This window comes from Coregonus lavaretus (genome assembly GCF_964263955.1).
Source record: "Coregonus lavaretus genome assembly, chromosome: 20".
Classification (NCBI taxonomy): Eukaryota; Metazoa; Chordata; class Actinopteri; order Salmoniformes; family Salmonidae; genus Coregonus; species Coregonus lavaretus.
In genome coordinates, this window is record NC_140007.1 from 33,757,142 (window position 1) to 33,763,141 (window position 6,000).

Here is a 6,000-nt window from a genome sequence, read left to right on the forward strand (position 1 = left end):
TTACTGAATGCTAAGAGCCAGGACATATTGGGCCGGCCGATTTTGGTATTCTCAGATATAGTCCCGTTGGGCCAAACGGGTACTATTTCTTCTGTCTCTCGCGTCTCAGGAGCCAGTTGACTCGGTCAGTATTAATTTCTAGAGCGAGGACATAGGGCCAGCAATGATAGAAATTTGGATAGATATATTCGTTGACCGGGCCGGAGTTATTATCTATCTGCCTATCGTGCTTCGGTAGCGTGGGTAGGCCACAGGCGTATCTCTAATGTTCCCGCGCGTTCTGGTAATATAGTGCTAGCAAAGAGAATGCTGAATGGGTTTGAATGTGAGATGTCCCTAGTAACCACCTTCCTGTAGTGTATGGGATCCTGTTGTGTGCTTAAAACAAGTATAAGAACGGTTAGCTTTGCACTATATGCTAAGCTAACAAAGGGAGAGCAGCCATTTTGTTTTTCCTGTGTCACGTTGAAATCCCCGTCTTGGCCGACGGGAGTCCCGCACCTCGGTACTCCCTTCGAGTTCAGCTTTCTGCGATTAGTGACCCCTAGTGGTGAAGAAGCGCAAGTATTTCTTTTATGAAAAGAAATATTCTATCTGAGGGCAAAATAATAAATAATAATAATAATATGCCATTTAGCAGACGCTTTTATCCAAAGCGACTTACAGTCGTGTGTGCATACATTTTTGTGTATGGGTGGTCCCGGGGATCGAACCCACTACCTTGGCGTTACAAGCGCCGTGCTCTACCAGCTGAGCTACAGAGGACCACTGTGTTCTTATAGTGTAACTGGCTGGATATCATAAATGTAGCCCCTAATCTCAACTGATTGGATATCATTGTCTCATTCAATTTAATAAGTTAAATTGCCGAACATACCTTTTCAGGTTGATCATTTGGATAAGATCCAAATTGATTTGGTTCAACAAAGGAGACAAAATTTAAACTTTTCCATATTAACCTAGATAAAGCAACGCTTTCAGGTAAATTAAAGTTGAATTCCCAGATAGCCTATACAGGTATGATTAATCATTAACATTGATTAATCAATCCAATTTGCTTTTGCAAATTCATTCACGTCCAACTCCCACATTACTGATGCAGTAGTGATGGTTCATTATTGTCTATAAATAGATTAAAATCATTTTTGCAGCATCCAACAACTCAAAACTCAAACTTTGAAATAAAAAACACAACAAAATGCTTTAATAATGTGCAAGCTATCAGAGGGGGTGGTCCCCACTCCCCCGCTAATTAGTGAACCCTCACCCATAAAAGGATTGATCGCTGACCTCCGCAGCGATAACAACCCTAATTATGCCATTAGCGGAAAAACTGCAGAAATTGCGACAAACGCTCTCCAAAATCAACCATTGGGCGCAGGCCTTGTAAAGGTTCTCTCCAGTTTAGCCCTGATGTATCGCCATCAGAGATTGGCATCGGTCCAATACCCAGTGCACAGCTGAAGCACGAGCAATAAATGGTTGATATGAAGGGACAGGTGTAAAGAACCAGGAAACTAATGACAAAAGCAGATGAGGAAAACATTCTGTTAACCGAGGTACTGCGTTTGAAAACTGAACAATTAAAAGTAATTGCAAAAACTTATGACGACGAACGAGCACAAACTCTTCAACAAAATCGTCTTCTACAGGAACAACTCGATTTAGCCAAAACTAAATACGCCAAACTAGACAAATCTGACGAGTTATCTGCAAACAGGAGCGCGCAATTTGATAACATAAATGCAGTTTTGATTAACGTTACTCAAAGCAATAATGTTCTAGTCCAAATGCTGCACACCAAAGATGATCAGTTAATAAACACCATGACCAAGTAGGATGACAAATCAGCAAAACGCATTGAAGTCGCTGAACAAAAGAATGATGTGAGAACTCAGGTGATGAAGATGGAAATATTGATTTCTAAGCAAGCTGAGGAAATCTCATCACTGAAACTCTCGCTCCGTACTCAAGCCCTCTACCCGCAAACCATGTCAGATAAGTATGAGACCGAACGGAGCAAGTGTGAAACTCACGTGTCTGAAATAAATACTCTAAGCGCCCAAGTGGACTCTGCTATGCAGCAGAATACCACCCTTAGGTACCATCTGGAGGAATTCCAGAACAGTCACGCGCTACAGCGTGACTACCCAGTTAAGCAACCAAGCTCGCAACCGGAGCTCAGTACACAAAGGAGTGAAGATGACAGAAGGTTTCAGACTTAGCATCTCGCAGATGTCCCTCAGTCTTCCCCTCTTGGCCATTCAGCATAGGGTAATATGGCGCCTCCTCGCCAACAAAGCCAAAACTTCGCTTCTCCTCTTGGCCTTTCGGCCCACAATTCCCCACAGGATGAAGCCAACCCTCCCCGCGCACTTGGCACGGAACGCCTTGACAAACTCGTCAAAAACCTTTGACCCCGTTCCAGGTAAGCCAAACGACACTGAGACGTTCCTAGCATTTTTACATTTACATTTTAGTCATTTAGCAGACGCTCTTATCCAGAGCGACTTACAGTTAGTGAATACCTTTTTTTTTTTTTATACTGGCCCCCCGTGGGAATCGAACCCACAACCCTGGCATTGCAAACGCCATGCTCTATCAACTGAGCTACATCCCTGCCGGCCATTCCCTCCCCTACCCTGGACGACGCTGGGCCAATTGTGCGCCGCCCATGAGTCTCCTGGTCGCGGCCGGCTGCGACAGAGCCTGGATTCGAACCAGGATCTCTAGTGGCACAGTTAGCACTGCGATGCAGTGCCTTAGACCACTGCGCCACTCAGGAGATCAGCCACTAGCAGACATAGAGGACGCCTTGGATGGCTACCCGAACGCTACGGGTGCTGACAGGCTTTACTTATTGAAATGAACGTCGAATAGACACGTGACACGGTTTATTCGTCTCCAACAGCAACACGTGCAAAACGACTACGCTAAATTTGCCACGGCCTTGAAAGTAGAATTCAGTGGTTCTGTGACTCTTAAACACGACAGCTCGCTGGCTAACACTGTCAAGCAAGCTCGGAATGAACACCCACAAGCTTACTATCATAGGCTTCATTCAGCTTACTTTGGCCTACTCACTGAAACAGGAATGGAAGAGCTATTACCATTCAAACAAATGCTTCTGTCGAACATGTATCCCACCTTCATTACCTACTTGGGTCCTACAGCCCACGTTGGTTTGCCAATCTCAGAACTCAGAGAGCTTGCGAGCACAGGTTTTGAGGCATCAAAAGTGTGCAGCGCTAAGAGCCCTGACATCTCAATTTTGGAGTTTGAACAGGAGCACTCACTCCAGTTAGAGGGTGCATTATCAGGTATTGAAGCGTCAAGAGATGAAGTACAACAACTGTTTCTACCACGAAACCACGATACCAATACCCACCATGGTCGAAATAACTGTAAAGTACGTCGCCAGCGAAACGACTACCGCTACAATCGACCGGATCGCTATGTTCCTGCACCCAATCCACCCAAAGTGTCAGAGCACAAGGGTAACAAGGGTGAAAAAGGGTTCAATGACGACCGAAGCATATGCCAATACTCGCTAAAAGCTCTGCTAAGAGAAATAAAGAACCGGAAAGAATTTGATAAACAGGAAAAAGACAAGTCACTATGACTAGACGTGGAATTGCCAGACAACAGGTCTGCCAGAATGAACACCCTTAGCAAGGACGTTAACAGTCAAATTACTCCCGCTCTCACTCCAGACCCTATCCAGGGCCCGCTCGATCAAGACACAAGCCCACAAGCTTTGTCTATAGTCTCTCATACAAATGTTGCAAAGAAAAGGTCAAACACATCACAAGAGCCAATTCCACTCGAAACCCGATAAGTCCATCTGTTTCCACCATAAACAGAAATGACACATCACATCGTTACGAATGACCACTACACTTTGTGGGGAATATGACCACAAAACGCAACTCAAACAGCCCATACCTGGAAACAGTCCTGGAGGACTGCTTAACCTGTCATGTGCTAATTGATTCGGGCTGGACAATATCGCTAATCTCTCAAACGTTGTTCAATTATCTCAAAAGGGCTTTGAACCCAGCTAAATGTTTGTTGAAAACGGAACGATGCAATACTTCACTTCGAGGTTTCACCCAGACTACCTTGCCTCTCACAATGCGACTCATGCTGAAATAAGACTTCCAAGACGTATCGCTTGTTCACCCTGTGTATGTTACCAGCCTCGAAAGTGAACCCCTGCTACTTGGAGTAGACTTTATGGATCGGTTGATCCCTCTGATGGATTGGAAGACCAACCAAGTATGGTCACAGGCAACCATACCGTCTCCACTGACCATACTGTCGTCTCCTACCGCTGACTGCGACACAGTCATCCACAAAGAGCATCTATCAAAAGAAACCCTTTCGAAAAATATGTCTCGACACTTCTCTGTGAAGCATCTGACCCAAGGAGATATTACAATATCTCGTCACATTCAATCAGCAAACCTGATTGACCAGTCCTTTCATGATTTCAAGCCAACAGTCTCTGTGCATGAGCCACGTCCCTCCTCCTTGGAGTCATGCGATACTGTAGCTGAGATTAACTTTTCTTGTCCTACGGACACTTCCGCAAGCACTGCGGCCGTCTCAGGAATAAAAGCATCGACATGCAGTGTACTCTGCTTCCGATTATACATTTTCCGCTTTGAGGGGGACTGAAACCCCTTACAATGGAACTAACAGCGTCGGTCCCGCAACTGATCCGATGAGTCCCACTGGTGAAATACTGTGCCATATCGCAGAAAGATATCCTCGTCTCAGTTCGCAGGTACTGAAACGGTCGCCACACACGGACGCTGTGGTGACTGACAGGCCACGACAGCCACTGAGCGTTTTCAAGCACAAACACCAGGAGATTTGGTTGAATGGTTACAGCCAATCTACTAACCACGCGGCTGCTGACAACTCGTACAAAGGGTCCGACCTTTTCGTTTGTGCCACGGACACCAACACCCACCGCTGGTGGGGGGGTCCCAACACACAAAGGGAGGGGGGGGGAATACTAGCCCAAACCTACGTGCAACACTGTACGAGACCGCCAGAGCAGGAAAGAAATCTAGTTGTAAACTTTCCCATGAGAACAGAGAGGAGCGCACAAGCCCCTCGACGGGGATAACCTTAGAACACATCTGAGACATCACTGAGGTCTACCACACTGGTCGTAAAAGAAGTCCAGTGGACTTTCCACCTACAAAACAAATGGCAACAATAATCATTCCTTGCCATGTGTAGTTTCAACTACAATGCAACTAGGAAAATGCTCTAATCATGTATTCCTGTAGGATAACATTTCAGAATAAATCAGGAGGATAGCTTGTCCCCTTGAGTACCAGTTCCAATGCCAGCAACAGTCAGTCCAGCCACAATCAGTAAGAAGGTTAGAGACCTAACAAGTCAAATGGCCCTTGACAACAGCGACAGAGGAGTTAGTAGTCACTCAGATTGCAACACGTGGAAGGGAATCTCCCAAAACACTCTTCTGATGGTTAACAGACATGCCTCTAATAAATAGAACCCTCCATTCAGGAGGAAAGTTATTAAAAGTCATGAACCATGATCACACCGCGTACGACTGGTTCAGTGCTTATAGAGAACTTCCGTCGTGAGGTTAGCTCCTCCGGGGATAACATAGCTATGAAATAGAGTCCTTCATACCTGCTCCGTTGGAAGAAAGCCTACCAGGGTAAACCACCAGAGGGGGACCGCAACAGCGATCCCCAACCAGGACATCCCCTGGCCATTCTTGTGGTGGCCTGCAGCTTGCAGAGATCCTCCCAAGGTAAACCACCAGAGGGGGACCGCAACGATAATCCACAACCAGGACATCCCGTGGTCATTTTTATGGTGAGTTACAACTTGCATAATAATACCAAGATTGAACCACCAGAGGGGGACTGTCATGACTTGCACTCATGGGTTGAGGATAAACATGCCGGCTAGGCAAAGGTTTGAACACCCCCTCTCCTGGGGGCCAGTTTT